A 6,470-nucleotide genomic window follows, 5' to 3' on the forward strand; every position below is an offset into this window, starting at 1 on the left:
CACCATAATTAAGTATGACTTCATCTGAACTTGATTTCCTCCACAAAGACCCTATTTTCAAATAAGGTCAAATTCACAGGCTGTGGAAGTACGGACTTGAACATATCTTTTTTTGGGGGGGTCAATTCTACCCACTACAGATGGCAACCTCATCAATTTCTAGTAGATTCAGGCGCTACTCTTTCTGCATTAAACCTTGCCACTTTTGCTCAGTCTTTTCCTGGGAGTAAACATATGGCAGATGGTAAGCATTTCAAATAACCCACAGATTTTCTCTATTTCCCAGACCATAACTGTAAGCATTGGGCCCTTGATTGCCAAACATTCCTTCCTGCTCTGTGACATCGTCCCTGCAAGTGTAATAGGGAGAAACTTATTCTGCAATATTAAATGCACACCACAGTACTTAGTGAGATTCCACAGGATCCCTTCATACAGAAGCAAGTTGATTCTGTTCTGGATATACCTTTTGTCTTCTCCATCATATTTGATACATATCCCAGACAATTTTCTTGGCACCGTACCTGACACTTTATGGGCTAAAAATTCTACTGTAATGGAAAAAAATAATTGGAGTGAACCTCATAATGTTTAGAGAGAACCTACCAAACCATTAACCAAATTTCCCCAGTATCCCTTGAAGTCAGAAGCATAGGAAGGGATCAAACCTATAGTTGAAAGCCCTATATCCAAAGGTCTTCTCATACCCTGCCCTTATAATATGCCCATTCTGACAGTAAAGAATGGCCTCAGGGCCATTAACAAAATTGTTATTCCTCACTTTCTAACCCAGATACCATCCTGCGAGCCACTTGCTACAGCCACTGGCTGTAGTGAATCTCTGCTCAGCTTTTTACAGTCTAGAATAGGACAGGTAATAACTTTTTGTACCTATTAATACCAAATCTCTGTAACATAAAGCCTGTATTTTTAACCATTTTTAAGTATACAGTTCAGTGGTATGAAGTACATTCACACTGCTATATAACTATCTCCACCATCCAGCTCCAGAACTTTCCCATCATCCCACACTGAAACTCTTTCCCTATCAACACTGACTTCCCACTTTTCCTTCTCCCAGTCCCTGGCAACCACTATTCTACTTTCTGTCTCTATGAATTTGACTTCTCTGTGTACATGATGTGAATGGAATCACAGAATATTCTTCTTTTGAATATGTATTTGAATGATGACAGCACCTTTCTTGCCTTCATCTGGGCAGGACAACTGTCCTTCAGGACAGTCATGCCCCAAAGGTTCACTGAAGTGGCCTGCTCTTTTTCCCAGGTTGTTGATTGAGATTTAAATGATCTACCTTTCCCTTGTGATTGTTATGACACCCGATGTAGATGATCTCCTACTCTGCTCAGAGAAAAAGGATTCCATTTACTTATCCTCAGCCTTAGGAGAAGAGTGTCATAAAATTTTAAAAGATAAGTTACCATTTTGCCAGAATGCAGTCTATTATTTAGGACATGATCCATCTAGAAGGGGGAAAACGTTTTCTTCCGATAGACTAAAAACTACTCAAATCTGTGATAGGTCCCTCACAAAATGACATTTGAGAGTATATGAAGGCTCACCTAGATTTTGCAGACAATGGGTGCTAAATGTTTCTGTGAGTTTGATACCTTTTTATGAACTAAGTTCTTAGTAAAAGATTCTCTCCTCTGAGAGCCCAAATATGAATAGGCTTTCTGGAACCTGCAGGTGGCTCCTCCATGGCTTCCTCCCTAGACATCTGAAACAAGAGAAAGCCCTTTTGCCTATTTGTGCAAGAGCAATCTGGACAAGGCCTTGGAGTTTCATGGGAACTATCCAAAACCCATCACTTACTATCACCTTCCCTTGACATGCCGCAAAGACTTATCCCCCTAGAGTTAGGGCAAGTGCTCTGCTGCAAAATATGTTGATGCTTCTGCTGAGCTAGTTCCAGGCTCCTGGCTTGACTCATGATTTTTCCTGAAGTAGAGACAATACTATTGACTGGAAACACATAACTTCTCAGCCAGCTGATTACCCTTTTAGGAAATTCTATTACTCTCTCCCTCTCAGGTACTACTTATTGCTGCAGCATCCTGAAACCCAGCAGTCTCCTTCCTCTGGCAGAAGTAGGGGAACTTAGTGACAATTTTACCTCAGATAATTTGGGAACTCTCTGTACCTTACTCACATGTATTATAGTCTCATATCGAGAACCCTGACCTAATCCTGTTTGCTGATGGGTCATTTTCAAAGCTAGAAGTTATCAAGCAGCATATACTATCAGTAATTGAAGGTCTCCTTTAGAATATAGTCCTCTCCTGAGGTAAAATCAGCCCAAATGGCAGAATATATTGTAATTACTAGAGCTTGTTAACTAGCCAAAGACTAGACAGTAAACATATACACAGATAGGAAATAGGCTTTTGGAGTACTATGCAACTTTGGGATGCTAGAACCCCCACAAAAATGGACAGCAAGTTAAGCAACGTTTAGATGCACTCTACTTACTACAAAGGTGGCTATTGGGAAGTTCGAGAACCATGCAGAAGGAGACAACGCTGAAGCTAAAGCAAGCACTCTGCAGATCATCATGCCAAACAGCGAATTTTCTCCCTGAAACTACTTGTAGAGCACAAATTGATTACTACCTTAGATCAACACTGGGGAAGCTGTAGAGAGACAGCTGCATCGTTCTGAATTTCACGTGGGTTAGTCATGGCGTGTGCCATTCCTAATGCCGTACTTGGATCAGTGACACAGGGAAGGTGAGGCAGGCTATACAGTGAGTGCCTTCACAGCAAAAGCTACTTGCTCTGTAAGGTTGACCCTCATGATCTATATGGGATTTATTCTTGGCCTGGGTTAGTGTTCTGGGTTCACAGCATCTTATAGGGGTTATTAATTGTTCTTGTTCTTATTTTTGTCATCGCGGTTGTGGTCCTGGTCTACTGTGTTCTATCCAGGGTCTGAAATGCTTGTGCACAGCTACTTCCTCATCAGATGATCCCCATGTTGATACAACAGAAAGGTTGAGAAGACCTCATGATACAGTTGGCCATGGAGATGACAGGACAATCGATCTCAAAGTGGTGAAGATCTGGATATCTAGACTTCTCTAAATTCGCCAACTTCTCACAAGCCAGAAAATGATCCAAAAGGAGGACTGAGAGACTGAACATGCGCACAGACAATGATCAGGCCGCATGTAAACTGAGAAACTCTGACCCACATCTCTGCAGGAACCAGCCCAGAACAGTCAGGGCTTGGCCAATGACTGCCAGTTTCCCCACTTTGGCGATTTCCAAATCAGGACCAACCAGAGAAAGCCAAATATGTTCCCAAAGCGAATCTCATAAGATGCCCGGCTTCTAGGTAGCCTACCTCCAGCTTCCCCATGCCAACGACCTCCAGTCACAACATGCCTGAAGCCTCCCTCCCTCACCTCCTTTTTTTACTGTAAAGCTTTTCCTTCCTCTGCCTGCCTTTGAGTTTCTGTCAAAAGAAATTGATGGCGGTTGACTCCCTTACTATATAGCAAGTTCAGAATAAATAACCTCTGCTCGTTCTCATTTGGATGGTCTTTACTTATTTCTACAAAACTCAAGATTATAGGTAATCGGACTTCTCTTGAAAAATACGATTTTCTACCACAATACTTCTTTGACTTCTTTCAATGACTATCTTATGAGAGACTGGAATCCTTGCATCCTCTGTGTCACTCCTTTTCTTAAAATTCACTTCTGATAATCTCTTCTTTTCACACACTTAGGAAGTCCCCCAAACCCTTGGCATGCATCTGGCCTGCCAGGCTCTGTGGCCACAGAACCTCCAGGAAAAAATTTCAAGCTCTTTAAAACTCTCAAGAGTCACCAAACATGCAGCACATCATAGGCCCTTGGTGAGAGAAGCATCTGAGGACAGGGGCTGTGACGCAGACTCCCTGAAGTCCTCTGGGCAAAGTCCCTTGCCTCAGGTAGCAAGAGGCAGCCTCGCATTCTTTCTTCTCAGGTGCTAGATCCTTTCCAACCCACAGGAATGACTTTCCTCAACAGGGGAAATGACATGCAGAAAAGGACTGGCACCGAGGTAAGAAACAAGAGCAGCCAAAAAGCGTAAGGTTTACTCTGGCACTGTTTACAAAACTGACCAAGATAAATAGAAACAGGGACACTAAAAATGACCGTCACATTTTTATTCATGAACTTGACCCTTTTCATGGTAAATATTGTCTGTGTATGAAATATCAAAATGATTTCCTTCTCAAAAAATTAATTTTGTTTTTGTTTTTTTTTTAGTTTTGTAATGTACTTGCCTTACCTGCTCACGCTAACTTTGAACTTGAATTGCTCAGTGTCCTCTGATATGATGCAGGATTATGCTGCCTCCTGGTGTGGACTGCAGAACTCCTGAAGTCACAGTGGTTGGGGTGGTCTCGGGTTGTGACTCCTTCCATGCTGCCTGGCCCAGTTTCTTGTGACACCGATGTTCCTGTAGTCACCACGTTCCTGTAGATGGCCTCCCTGTTATGGCTCTGGGCCTGGGCTCCCGTTGAGAGATGTTGGTTGGCCAGGTCCTGTGATTTAGCACATCCCAGAAACATCTGCAAAAATATCTCATCACTTGACACAGCCATCAAAACCTGAGTTGCAAAGATTAACGGTGATTTCTTCTGATAGTGTGTTCCCTCCTAACCCTAACCCTGGGCATGAAGCGTATTCTCCCTGCTGTCACACTGCCACCCATCCGGCCTTGGCTGCAGACATGGAGAGGTGCTCCAAATTGAAAAATGTTCTACATAGAGGTTCTAATTTTTCGTAAGTCAGCTAAGTATCCTTCCTGTGAATCCCTACAGTTCTAAGGAGGCCAGCAAGGCTGCTACCTATGGAGAAGAGACAAGAACAGAGCAGGCAGCCTCAGGGAGAGGGGTGTTTTCTGTTCCTATGAGGGCAAGAGCAACGGATAAGCTCTGCGCATATCTTCATGCTGAAGGGATGAGGAAGGCCCCTCCCCCCACCCCACTGCTGCACATGGACTTCAGACCAATGCTATGTCTTTCAAGGGCCACAGAGATAAGGATTTCTTAGGCACCTTCTAGAACCACCCTAAATGCCACCTGCTAAATATCCTACATGTGAATTTGCTCAAAGGAGGAGAAGAAACCATTCACTGGGGAAAAACTACTTTATTTATATTCGGGAAGCTTTATGCTTTTCCTTTGAATTTTCTTTTATATATATAAAGTATTTGTCCAAGCCCCATTCTCACATTATCTTCAACTAAATTTCCACCCTTAAAATAAGCTGGCTTCATGGTGGGAAAGCATCCTTTGTGGAAGTTGGTGGGGAAAAACTACTTTATTTATATTCGGGAAGCTTTATGCTTTTCCTTTGAATTTTCTTTTATATATATAAAGTATTTGTCCAAGCCCCATTCTCAGACATTATCTTCAACTAAATTTCCACCCTTAAAATAAGCTGGCTTCATGGTGGGAAAGCATCCTTTGTGGAAGTTGGTGGGGAAAAACTACTTTATTTATATTCGGGAAGCTTTATGCTTTTCCTTTGAATTTTCTTTTATATATATAAAGTATTTGTCCAAGCCCCATTCTCAGACATTATCTTCAACTAAATTTCCACCCTTAAAATAAGCTGGCTTCATGGTGGGAAAGCATCCTTTGTGGAAGTTGGTGGGGGAAAAACTACTTTATTTATATTCGGGAAGCTTTATGCTTTTCCTTTGAATTTTCTTTTATATATATAAAGTATTTGTCCAAGCCCCATTCTCAGACGTTATCTTCAACTAAATTTCCACCCTTAAAATAAGCTGGCTTCATGGTGGGAAAGCATCCTTTGTGGAAGTTGGTGTAGAAACGTACTTTTTAAGACAAATAAACCAAACACACACACAAACACTCCTGATAGAAGTTCAATGCTCTTGAAAACGGGCTCTTAGTATTTTAGTATTAGCTTTTCTCAGCATGGGTTTCTAAGCATTCAGAGGAAAAGGAAAGGCTGTAACAAATAGCTCACTCTAGAAATTACATTTACTTCCATTTTCTGTGATCCAGATTGAAGGAGGACACCAAGAGCAGGAATGGGTGCCGAGGGCCTGGAGCTGGAGCTCCGAGGGCCAGAAGCAGCTCACGTGTGTGTGTGCACGTGTGTACATATGCACATGGGAAATGACACGGGCCCTCGGCACCTACTGCACAACACAACCACAAATCAGATTTATGTTGGTAACAACTTAGGTTTATTAACTGGTCCATCTGCTCCCTGCCAGGCATTTGAGGAGGAGTTCAGAGAATGCCTGCCTAACCCAACAGGACATACACAGAAGCACTTAGTCTTTTAAGCTTCATGGTGGTTCAAGGCAAAATGTTTCCTCTGACTGTAATGAACGTTCAATTTCAGCTAAGCATTCTACATCCTCTGTCATACACCTGTCCAACTCTGGCTTCAAGAAATAAACCACATTTGCTAGAG

This window comes from Ailuropoda melanoleuca, chromosome 6, assembly GCF_002007445.2.
Source record: "Ailuropoda melanoleuca isolate Jingjing chromosome 6, ASM200744v2, whole genome shotgun sequence".
NCBI lineage: Eukaryota > Metazoa > Chordata > Mammalia > Carnivora > Ursidae > Ailuropoda > Ailuropoda melanoleuca.